Raw genomic sequence first — 13,583 nt, 5'->3', positions numbered from 1 at the left:
GTGAAAAAAAGGAGACCCAGAACGAAAAGTGGTATTTGGTATGTTGCAAAATTGTTTTTGCATTGTGGCATTTTTTGGGGATTATAGCAAAACTGATTTTGGCATGTGGCATTTTTTTTTTGCCATGTGGCAAAATTGATTTTGCCATGTGGCATTTCTTTTGGTATGTAGCAAAATGGATTCTGCCATGTGGCTTTTTTTTTTTTTTGCCATGTGGCAAAGTTGATTTTGCCATGTGACTTTTTTTTTCCAAGTGGCACAATTGATTTTGCCATGTGGCATTTCTTTTGGTATCTGGCAAAAAGGATTTTGGCATGTGGCCTTTTTTTGCCATGTGGCATTTTTTTTGTATGTGGCAAAATGGATTTTGGCATGTGGCATTTTATGCCATGTAGCAAAATGGATTTTGGCATGTGACATTTTTTTTTGCCATGTGGCAAAATTGATTTTGCCAAGTGGCATTTTTTTTGCCATGTGGCAAAATTGATTTTGCCATGTGGCATTTTTTTGCCATGTAGCAAAATTGGTTTAGCCATGTGGCATTTCTTTTGGCATATGGCAAAATGGATTTTGGCATGTGGCATTTTTTTTGCCATGTGGCAAAATTGATTTTGCCAAGTGGCATTTTTTTTGCCATGTGGCAAAATTGATTTTGCCATGTGGCATTTTTTTGCCATGTAGCAAAATTGGTTTAGCCATGTGGCATTTCTTTTGGCATATGGCAAAATGGATTTTGCCATGTGGCATTTTTTTTTGTATGTGGCAAAAATCCACATGGCATTTTTTTGCCATGTGGCATTTCTTTTGGTATGTAGCAAAATGGATTCTGCCATGTGGCTTTTTTTTTTTTGCCATGTGGCAAAGTTGATTTTGCCATGTGACTTTTTTTTTCCAAGTGGCACAATTGATTTTGCCATGTGGCATTTCTTTTGGTATCTGGCAAAAAGGATTTTGGCATGTGGCCTTTTTTTGCCATGTGGCATTTTTTTTGTATGTGGCAAAATGGATTTTGGCATGTGGCATTTTATGCCATGTAGCAAAATGGATTTTGGCATGTGGCATTTTTTTTTGCCATGTGGCAAAATTGATTTTGCCAAGTGGCATTTTTTTTGCCATGTGGCAAAATTGATTTTGCCATGTGGCATTTTTTTGCCATGTAGCAAAATTGGTTTAGCCATGTGGCATTTCTTTTGGCATATGGCAAAATGGATTTTGCCATGTGGCATTTTTTTTGTATGTGGCAAAAATCCACATGGCATTTTTTTGCCATGTGGCATTTCTTTTGGTATGTAGCAAAATGGATTCTGCCATGTGGCTTTTTTTTTTGCCATGTGGCAAAGTTGATTTTGCCATGTGACTTTTATTTTCCAAGTGGCACAATTGATTTTGCCATGTGGCATTTCTTTTGGTATCTGGCAAAAAAGATTTTGGCATGTGGCCTTTTTTTGCCATGTGGCATTTTTTTGGTATGTGGCAAAATGGATTTTGGCATGTGGCATTTTATGCCATGTAGCAAAATGGATTTTGGCATGTGGCATTTTTTTTTGCCATGTGGCAAAATTGATTTTGCCAAGTGGCATTTTTTTTTGCCATGTGGCAAATTTGATTTTGCCATGTGGCATTTTTTTGCCATGTAGCAAAATTGGTTTAGCCATGTGGCATTTCTTTTGGCATATGGCAAAATGGATTTTGCCATGTGGCATTTTTTTTTGTATGTGGCAAAAATCCACATGGCATTTTTTTTGCCATGTGGCATTTCTTTTGGTATGTAGCAAAATGGATTCTGCCATGTGGCTTTTTTTTTTTTGCCATCTGGCAAAGTTGATTTTGCCATGTGACTTTTTTTTTCCAAGTGGCACAATTGATTTTGCCATGTGGCATTTCTTTTGGTATCTGGCAAAAAGGATTTTGGCATGTGGCCTTTTTTTGCCATGTGGCATTTTTTTGTATGTGGCAAAATGGATTTTGGCATGTGGCATTTTTTTTTTTTGCCATGTGGCATTTTTTGTATGTGGCAAAATTGATTTTACCATTTGACATTTTCTTGCCATGTAGCAAAATTGATTTAGCCATGTGGCATTTCTTTTGGCATATGGCAAAATGGATTTTGCCATGTGGCATTTTTTTTTTTTGTATGTGGCAAAAATCCACATGGCATTTTTTTTGCCATGTGGCATTTCTTTTGGTATGTAGCAAAATGGATTCTGCCATGTGGCTTTTTTTTTTTTGCCATCTGGCAAAGTTGATTTTGCCATGTGACTTTTTTTTTCCAAGTGGCACAATTGATTTTGCCATGTGGCATTTCTTTTGGTATCTGGCAAAAAGGATTTTGGCATGTGGCCTTTTTTTGCCATGTGGCATTTTTTTGTATGTGGCAAAATGGATTTTGGCATGTGGCATTTTTTTTTTTTGCCATGTGGCATTTTTTGTATGTGGCAAAATTGATTTTACCATTTGACATTTTCTTGCCATGTAGCAAAATTGATTTAGCCATGTGGCATTTCTTTTGGCATATGGCAAAATGGATTTTGCCATGTGGCATTTTTTTTTTTTGTATGTGGCAAAAATCCACATGGCATTTTTTTTGCCATGTGGCATTTCTTTTGGTATGTAGCAAAATGGATTCTGCCATGTGGCTTTTTTTTTTTTGCCATCTGGCAAAGTTGATTTTGCCATGTGACTTTTTTTTTCCAAGTGGCACAATTGATTTTGCCATGTGGCATTTCTTTTGGTATCTGGCAAAAAGGATTTTGGCATGTGGCCTTTTTTTGCCATGTGGCATTTTTTTGTATGTGGCAAAATGGATTTTGGCATGTGGCATTTTTTTTTTTTTGCCATGTGGCATTTTTTGTATGTGGCAAAATTGATTTTACCATTTGACATTTTCTTGCCATGTAGCAAAATTGATTTAGCCATGTGGCATTTCTTTTGGCATATGGCAAAATGGATTTTGCCATGTGGCATTTTTTTTTTTTGTATGTGGCAAAAATCCACATGGCATTTTTTTGCCATGTGGCAAAATTGATTTTGCCATGTGGCATTTTTTTTGCCATGTGGCTTTTTTTTTTTTTTTGCATTTGGCAAAATTGATTTTGGCATGTGGCAAGAATGAATTTGCCATGTGGCATTTTTTTAGGTATGTGGCAAAATGGATTTTGGTATGTCTTTTTTTTTTTCTGGTATTTAGCATTTTTGCAGGCCATGCACGTCCAAAAAGTGTATATTTGACATAGTCTATATTAATTCTCCATTTCAAAACAGGATTGACTCATTCGCTGCCAATGTCAGCCATAGGCATCATGTTTAAGTGCCATTCACGGCGAGAGATCTGTGCCAACAGACCCAGTCCAAATGGATTGGACGTGTAAAAACAGTTGATTTTTACATCAACTGTGGTTCGTCTATCACCGTCAATGGCCGCCAATGGATTTAAAGGAAAGACGGTACATGGTATAAATAAAAAAAAAAAAAAAAAAAAAAAAAAAACCTTCATTTGAAAGACGAAAGTTTCTCAATGATAGTAGAGAAAATAGTGTTTAACCTCCAAATGTTTTTTTTTTCTTTTTTTCTAACTCTTTCTGGGACAGATCACTACCGTTGACAACTAACTATGAAAAAGTTGTATTTTCCTGCAATGAAACCATGAAAGACTTTTACATTTTAGTTTAAAGGGAACTTATTTGGTCATTTAAAAACTTAATTTACATTTTTGCAATAATTATTTTTTAATTTTTAATCATTATTGTATTTTTAAAATTTTTATATAATGATGAATATTGTACCTAATATTATGTTAATAAAAGCTCAACTAATTGAACTGAAATGAAATCACAACAGAAATACACAAGTGACGCTCTAAAGCTGACAAAATAGTTAACTAATTGCATGAGATTGATGGTGATACCTAGGATTTTTTGAAGCTGCGGTGTTGGGCTCCATCGGAGTCGGACTGTCTCATCATGTCGTGCCACGACAAAGTTGCGTCATATCATGACAAATTATTTTTTTTTCTACATTGTGTTTCCCAAGAAGAACCTAACAAAGATGTATTTGAAATATTTCATTAGCCAGGCTAATGTCGCAGCAATCAGCTACGGTACATGTAAAATGCGTAGCTGATTACAGCTACATTACCCTATGTAATAATACGACTTTTTTTTTCTCGTAGCAATAGTACGACTTACATCTTGCAGTCCTTCTTTTTCCTTTTATTTGGCCCTAATATGTACTACATTAACACAACAATAATAGTCCTTCTGTTAATGGACCAATGGCATAGATTTGCATAGGGACATTAGGGACATAACACTAGGAACTTTTCAGTGTGCTCAAATTGCTCAAAAACTTTTAAGCAATCTTATTTGCATTATATAATGAGTTCAGTTATAGAGGTCATTTAGATTGTCTTCACATATTTTCTAAGGATAGAATTGAGTCAATTGACCCTACCATTATTAAGTGAATTACTTTTATCATGTTCAGACTTACACTGAACCATCCCCCCCCCTCAAACGCACGCTTGATTGGCTGATGACGAGTTAAATTCCCTTGTTTTCAGTGTAAATCTACTAGAAATAAGTGAAATTATCTGCCAGTGCTTCAAGCAAATTTTACTCAGATTTTTTGAAATAAGAAGAATAGCTAATCATAACACTCTGATTTCAAGCAAAACACGAGCATATTTAATCTTTTAAAAAAAGTAGTTTTTTTCGTCAGAAATATTCTTAATTCAAGAAGTGATATAGTTCAAAACATTATTTGACAGCATTTTCCCCCTTGATTTTAGTGAAAAATGACCAACCTTTAGATGTATGGGCTTAATAAGAACAAATGGTAATATTCACCTAAAGTAAATTGAATAATCTGACCTATTAATGTGTTAATTTGTCTTTAACACTCAAAACAAGATGGAGAAAATTATTCGAATGGATTGAAGAAAAATCTTCAGATTAAAACGTTGTAAATGTGCAGTGTGAAAGTTAGTACAAGTCAATACAGATTTATTTTTGCATTGATCATTTAGCCTATCAATTAATTAGGTTCATATTGGTGAGAAATATAGCCCTGCCCCCCGTTCACCTAATCTGTTTGGTTTTATCAATGTCCCTTCTCCAGAGAAAAGTGTACATGCAGCTTATGCTGTTATATCGTCCCTACCCATATTGAGACCAAACCTACGCGCTTGTAATTAGGGATGTTCCGATCCAGGTTTTTGCACTTCCGATCCGATACCGATATTGTTTTGCACTTCCGATCCGATACCGCTACTGGCCGATACCGACCTATCTGAGCATGTGTTAAAGTTTAAAGTTATTTAGCCTCCTTACTTAGTTGTCAGACTCATGTTGAAAAGGGTTTTAGTACTCTTGATAACAACTAGCCAGCTGAATTAGGTGAGTTTGAATAACACACAACGGTTTTTAACAAGAAACTGACCTGTTTATTCAGTGACAAACACAAAACATTATAAATAACAAACAGAAATGGCATAGTCAGTCAGTAAAACATGCAAATAATATTGTAAACTGTCTTAAAAAAGCAAAACACACCAACAACCTCAGTGGAAAATCCCACAAATCCCCCAAGCTTTTAATGTTAATGCATTAGTTACAAAAATTGTATAAAAAGCCTCTCAGGTTTAAATAAACGACTATTTCAGTATCAAGTTAACATTTTAAAACAGTAAATAAAATACTAAGTCCCCATTCTGTATCAGCAACTTTAAACTACATTCAATTCATCTAATTTTGCGAATCAACTGTTAAAGTTGTTAAAATTGCTCCCGTTATGCCATAATTTCCCTACTGTCTACTTTCGACATGTGAAAGTTTTAAAACTGTTTTGAAGATAGATTCAAGTCAAGATTTTGCCGATTTAGGAGTATTTTAGATAAAAAGTTAATTAGGTTCGCTTGGAAGGTTCACAACAGCCTACTAGGGAAGTCTTCTGCTTTAAAATGGCGGCTTTTTACTAACGCATCTAGTTTTCAATACTTCAATGTTGCTAACGCAGTCGAGTCTGTCGTGTAGCATCTTGTTCTATATACATATGATATCTATTATCTCCATTAAAACGACGCTGACGTAGTTTGTAGCGGCTATCAGCAGCAGTCAGGTATTCTTGTGTTTTTTATCCAGCGGCATGAGTTGAGCTAAAGCCGTGAGTTGAGCATTGGCTTTACCCGGATCTAAGACGAGTTATGTTTACTTTCCGGATGCAATGCGGTCAGTTTCTCATTGCGTCCCGCTTTACTTTACATATTTCAATAATCGGAATTTGGATGTTTGTGATTTGTTCTCGAATCTTCCACGGCCGACTCGCGTGTTGGATGGTGCGTCTTTACTCACGTGAGATAATGGCTTGTCATCCAGAATGAATTCTTCGGCAATGACTCCTGTTATTCCCTGGGCTTTGGGACTGTCGAGTGCCAGTTTGTCACGCATAGCAAAAGTTTCTGCCAGTGTTAGTTGCGTAGGACCTTTCTTTTTGTCTTCGGTTTTCTTCTTTCTCCCTGCCTCTTCGCCTTTGTTGTCCTTTAAGGTGAAATGATCCCACACAGCTGACATTTTTACCGATAAAGTCTCTCGGTAAATTGAGAGACGGTAATGTAAATGTAGTGTGTTGAAGGTGTGCCGTTAAATGCGGACCGGATTTTAGGGAAACCGAAGCAAAAACTGGAATGGATTATGTAAACCGGTGCACTGGAAAACCCGGAACGGACTTGAAAAAAACTGGATCGGAAGTCTGGATAGGAATTTTTCCCGTGTTCCGATCCGATACCGATGCACATTTTTTTTGCCCATATCGGCGTCCGATCCGATCCAAATATTGGATCGGGACATCTCTACTTGTAATGGACCCGTTTCAAGGACTGGGGGGAAATTCTAATTGCCGTGTGAAGAGATTTACTAGTTTCGGTGAGAAGATGAATAGTTTTTTTGTTGTTGTTGTTCGTGTACTACATTTCCACACAAACTTTGATTACCGCCCGTTAAGGCGATGAATTTGACAGCAATACATTAAAGCAGGGGTGTCCAAACTTTTTGCAAAGGGGGCCAGATTTGGTGTGGTAAAAATGTGGGGGGCCGACCTTGGCTGACGTCCTTTACGCGGAACAATATATTTAAGCAAATTTTAGCAAGCCATTCTCTGTGTCACATTTGCTTTATTTATTTATTTTTTTAAATGAATAATTTCAATAATCTCGTAACTCGCGTTCTTTTTCGACTCTCGGGCTCAGCTACTGCTGCTGTGAAATTAAACTAGCTTTAAAAGTTGCTTTAATTTCTCGCCGCGTATCTTCCCTGTAATCTTGTTGTACATGTCAGGGTGTCTTGTTTGTTTCTTGTTGCGTATTTTATTGAAGAAATAGTCCAATTTCCACCTATCCTTGAAGCGTCAGCCGTCGCAGTCAAGTTTTTTTGTTGTTGATTGTCGCCATTTTAGAAAATTGGAAGTCAAGGATCACACGGGGTAATGTTGCTTAGAGTGCTGCTGCCTTTTAGTGGGTAAATGAGGAGCAGCATTTAGTGTATAAGCTACTTCATATGCTGGTAGCAGTACTGCTGACCAATTGATTAAATCTGTGTGCGGGCCAGATGTTACTGATCTTATGACAGAGGCTGGGGGCCGGATGAAATTTGACCACGGGCCACATTTGGCCCCCGGGCCGCACTTTGGACATGCCTGCATTAAAGGGTTAAACAAGATTATTTCTCATGGGATGGACATGCTAAAGGTGTTGTCTTTCTCTTTATAGTGTTCACTAGTGCTAATTGCAGCAGTTTCTCATCCGCATTGGCTGTTTTCCATTGAATTTAATGTGATTTAATCTGGCAGTGAATGTGTCTGAAGACATTTTACTCAAAAACATCATCATCATATCTATATCATCAACCCTTCTAAGGAAGCTTTTAAGTGTCAGCGCAGCACAATCTGCTCATTTGTGAGCACTGAGTCACTCAGCTCGCAAAACAGCAAATCACAGTTGGAGCGCAGCGCGGACGGGGAGACGCCGTGGGAGGTCTCGATCCGCTTTTTGCCTAATAGGGATCGTCTCTGCGCGTGCTTGGGACCTGACCTGCATTCGCCAAAGTTGTTCGGGAGGCTCAGTGGGGAGGAAGGAGGATGCTAAGCCTCTCCTTTGTGATGCTGTGTATTTGCGTATCCTCGTGCGCACTCTCATGCACTCGTGTGCTGATGTGATTAGTGAAAAAAAGCCATGATCAGTGAAAATGAATGACTAATAGACTTGTGTTTTTATGTTGTATCCAATGTGAGGGTTCTTTTGGACCTTATTTTCCCACGATGAAAAGAATTTTGTTTGCAATCATCCCATTTGTCAATTTAAAAGCTTTCATTAAAATTAATAGAATAAAGTTGAAATTGTTGTGAGAATCAAGCGGAATTGGAAGCGATGTACGTCCTGCTATTATGACAGCAATCTGTAGCATTAAGATGAAAAAGGCACAATTATAAGAATCATGCATAATTTTATAAGAAGAATTAAATTATGGAGAATTAGGCCGCATTATTATCATCGTGATAGCATGTTTTTTTATTTTTTATTTGATTAGATAAGAACGCTTTTGCTATAGATTGCACGGCATAAGATGGACATGGAGACTTAGGTCAAAGATTAGATCAGTAATTTATACATAACTTTCATCTGATATTCTTTCATTTTGTTGTTGTGTCGAAAGCTAGAAGGCAATTGATTATGACGGCATGTCTGACTGGAGATGTTTGACATGGCTGGAGGGGTTTTTATTAGAGATGTGCCGATCGATCGGGTCCGATCACGTCATTTTCAAAGTATCGGAATCGGCAAAAAAATATCGGCCATGCCTTTTTTTAATATATATATATATATATATATATATATATATATATATATATATATATATATATGGCGGAAAACACAGACAAGGCTGAAAAAGCAGTTTCTGCTCTTGCACCTCTATTGAAAATAAACTGCTGTATTTTAAGCCAAAACAACTGTTGTGTTTGATAGAACAATGTGTCTATATGCTGGCATAGCAGATTCATGGCGCGATCAGCCCCCGAACTATTTTTAATTTGTCAGTTTTACGCTGAAGACCCCCTTTTACAGGCGTCACGCAACCGTTTTGGTTTCAACCTAGCCATAAAAAGAAGGTAAGTAATGGTATTTATTAATTGAAATGTCTGTCATTTTTAGCTTAGAATTGTTCATTGATGTCTAATATTTAGTTTAAAAAAAAGAAAAAACTTTAAAAAATTATTCACTCGCAGATTTTAATCTTTTAAACAAATTACGTCACAATGATAAAATTGGCGTCTGTAAAAAAGTCCGATATCTATCTCATAACTATCTCTTAATTGTTTTTTTTTTCATTACTGTCGCATATTCCCCAATAATTTAGATGATAAATAATTGATCCAAACAAAGAAAAAAAAAAAAAAAAAAAAAAAAAAAAAAACGTTTAAAGGGTAAATATATGAAAAAGAAAATCTCGACCACTCCTTGATGTCTGTGATTTCTGCATCGCGGCCCTTGTTATATTACCATGTTTCACCCTTAAAATTCCCCCCAAATCCGGCAGTGGCCATTCACAACTGTGTCTTGACACTCGGTGATACATGCTACATGGAGTTTTTGGATCGAAACAAAGTAGGTACGCGATAATAGCTCGTTAAAGTCATGGCGTCTGTAATTCTGTTCTCGCGTGCTCTCACCTCCAGATAGGGTTTTGCTGTTTAAAAATACTCTTTTTTTTAAAAATGTCCTCCTGCTCAAAATTTTTCTTCCCCCAGAAAATTGAGATTTTAAGCTTTCCAATGATGTATCACACATGCATATCGGACAATTTTGAAAGTTGGCAAAATTGGGGGTCTCGGAGCGGAACTTCAAGTCACCTTAGTGTTTTACGCCATATATATATTTTTTTAATTAAATCGTTTTCTAATTGTATTTAACGTTACAGACATAATATGTTACACTTATCCAGAGTCTTTAGTTTAGGCTTAAGGTAGGGTAATCAAATTTATCCCAATAACGGCGGTAATTAATTTTTTAAGAAATGTATCACGTTAAAATATTTAACGCAATTAATGCATGCACTGCATGACCCACTCACGCATTGTTGTGCTCTATCTGTAATGGCGCCGTTTTGCCTATATAGAGAACTAAAAGGCAGCGTAAAATGAGTAGAGTGAATTTTGGCAGCCTTTGGAGCCTTACTTAATTGGCTAAAGCCTTACAATCCCTCTCCCTACGATTAGAAATATCATGGGAAGCAATGTGGGGAAACAAGGTAGCAATTGATCTTTTTCTTAAAACCTTATGTTATTTCCCAACGCAGAGAAAATATATCAATTGGTAGCACTACGCACAGTCATGGTTCCACTTCCCATCATGCATTTGGGCATGGCCTTCAGTATCATTTACTGAAAGCTCAACAAATACACCAGATGGCAATATTTAGTCACAATATACAAACTCACAACATTTCTATCCGTGGATCCCTCTCACAGGAAGAATGTTAATAATGTAAATGCCATCTTGAGGATTTATTGTCATAATAAACAAATACAGTACTTATGTACTGTATGTTGAATGTATATGTTCGTCCGAGTTTTATTCATTTTTTTCTTAATGCATTGCCAAAATGTATATGATCGGGAAAAATTATCGGGAATGATTGGAATTGAATCGGAAGCAAAAAAAAAAGCAATCGGATCGGGAAATATCGGGATCGGCAGATACTCAAACTAAAACGATCGGGATCGGATCGGGAGCAAAAAAACATGATCGGATAGTTTTTATCGTTATGCCAATGCTTGAAATCAGGTGATTCATAGCATTTTTGGTCTCCGATGTCCTGGTTCACTCGCTCGTACTCAGTGATGGTGTGAACAGTTGTGTAAATCCATATGCGGCCTGAAAATTGATGGCATCCAGTACAAGGTTTACTGCTGGGATCCTACTCTGAACAGGATAGTGGATGTTTTTTTCTAACCATGTGCTCATATTTATAAGCAAGGCAAATTTATTTGTATAATACAATTCAACACGACATAATTCAGAGTCATATAAAATAAATAACACCAATAAAATGATGCATAAAAATCACATTAAATCATCAAGAAAGTTAGAACCGAAAAAAAATTGAATGAAAAGCAAAATAAATGCAACTTTAAATCTGAAGTGTATGGACAGTTTTGAATACGCTTCCATAAATAGTAGCGTTTTAGTAGTTTTGCACTGATACCATTTTTTGGCCTCGATACCGATACCTTGCTGTGCAGTATCGGCCGATACCGATACGATATGGCAGAAAACACTCAGGTGACTTGAAGTTCTGCTCGATACATTTCACGATTCATCCTCTGCTTTACACAGTACAGTCGTCCTGTCCCCTTTGCCACAAGCAGCCCCAAAGAATGAGGTTTCCATCTCCATACTTCACAGTGGGGGTGGTGTTCTTGGGATTGTACTCATTCTTCTTCTTCTTCTTCCACACACGACAAATAAAGTTTGCACCAAAAAGTTCTACTTTGGTTTCCATCTGACCACATGACTTTCTCCCATGACCCCTCTGCATTGGCAATATTGAACTCAAACGGGTGATGGGTGGGTGGTTACTTATGGGGTACAGGTGGACTTTTTTTATGGTAGACTGACAACTCTTTAAGTGTCATAATTATTGCTGATTCTCAGGGGTAGAAATTAGGGTTGGGAATCCCTGGCATGAAGCCAATTTGATATGTATCTAGATACACAGGTTACTATTCGATACATTTTTAAGGCCGAGTGATTCGATAGTTTAAGAACGATACGGTTCGATACAGAGTGAAAACGATACAATAGTAAACATTTATTGTGTGTGTTCGTACAGTATTTTAAACATATAAAAAAAGATTAAGATTAAATTAAACGACAAAATTTCATACCAATGTGATGTTTTACTTTTTATGAAAAAAAAAATAAAGCTTACTATATGACCGTCATTTTGTTGGATGGGATTGATAATAAAATATAACTCCAGTGACAGACAACAATAAAGCGCAGTAATTTAATTACTGTGTTTCCTGGTGTTTTGAACACAATAGGTAAGTAATTTAAGTGCAAACTTTCAACATAAATAAAAAAAAAAAAAGAATTAAACCTGCTAGTGTTATCATAAATAAATAATAAATTATGCTTTACCACTGGTATAACTGGGGGAATAAAAACATGGCATTTTAGACAGACAGGTATATAATCATTACTTCAACCTTAGACACAGCAAAGTTATTCACTTATGCCTATGCTTCTCTCTGCAGCAATGCTGACAGCACTCCTGTAACGATTGATATGACACTTTGGAGGGAAAATGACAAGCAGTACTCAATTTGGACATTTAGGGATGTAGTTTCTAAAGGGTGTAATCACTTTGTTGCCAGGGGTTTAGATATTAATGGCTATATTTAGGGTTATTTTGAGGGGAAAGTAAATTAATAGGGTTGTTCCGATCATGTTTTTTTGCTCCCGATCCGATCCCGATCGTCTTAGTTTGAGTATCTGCCGATCCTGATATTTCCGATTGCTTTTTTTTTTTGCTCCCGATTCAATTCCAATCGTTCCCGATAATTTTTCCCGATCATATACATTTTGGCAATGCATTAGGAAAAAAATGAATAAAACTCGGACGAATATGTACATTCAACATACAGTACATAAGTACTGTATTTGTTTATTATGACAATAAAACCTCAAGATGGCATTTACATTATTAACATTCTTTCTGCGAGAAGGATCCACGGATAGAAAGACTTGTAATTCTTAAAGGATAAATGTGACTCTGTATATTGTTACTAAATATTGCCATCTAGTGTATTCGTTGAGCTTTCAGTAAATGATACTGTAGCCATTTAACTGGTCTGCCCAAATGCATGATGGGAAGTGCAACCATGACTGTGCGTAGTGGTATCAATTGATATATCTTGGTGTTAAGAAAAAGATCAACTACTACCTTTCTTGCCCACATTGCTTCCCACGATATTTCTAATCGTTGGGAGAGGGATTGTAAGGCTTTAGCCAATTAAAAAAAGGCTCCAAAGGCTGCCAAAATTCACTCTACTCATTTTACGCTGCCTTTTAGCTCTATATATAGGTAAAACTGCGCCATAATAGGTTGAACGCGACAATGCGTGAGTGGGTCATGTAGTGCATGTGTTAATTGCATTAAATATTTTAACGTGATTAAAAAAAAAAAAAAAAAAATTACCGCCGTTAACGGGATAATGTTGATAACCCTACCTTAAGCCTAAACTAAAGACTCTGGATGAGTGTAACATATTATGTCTGTAACGTTAACAACAGTTAGAAAACAATTTAATTAAAAATATATATGTATTAAAAAAGGCATGTCCGATATTTTTTTGCCGATTCCGATACTTTGAAAATGATGTGATCGGAAGCCGATCGGGACATCTCTGTAAATTAACTCTATTATATAAGCTGCACACAGACTACTTTTCATTGTGTCAAAGTGTCATTTTGTCAGTGTTGTCCCATGAAAAGATATACTTAAATATCTGCTGAATTGCGACGGGCGTAC

At 36.5% G+C, this 13,583-nt stretch overlaps 1 protein-coding gene across 2 annotated transcripts in view; it reads left to right on the top strand.

The window, feature by feature from the left end:
* The window catches only part of ttyh2l (tweety homolog 2, like), a 121,726-nt gene that overhangs the window by 39,240 nt on the left and 68,903 nt on the right, over positions 1 to 13,583 (top strand). The window lies entirely within an intron of this gene.

Source organism: Corythoichthys intestinalis, chromosome 16 (assembly GCF_030265065.1).
Source record: "Corythoichthys intestinalis isolate RoL2023-P3 chromosome 16, ASM3026506v1, whole genome shotgun sequence".
Lineage (NCBI taxonomy): Eukaryota > Metazoa > Chordata > Actinopteri > Syngnathiformes > Syngnathidae > Corythoichthys > Corythoichthys intestinalis.
Note: the sequence above shows the minus strand (reverse complement) of the source record. Positions and strands in the feature narration are given on the sequence as shown.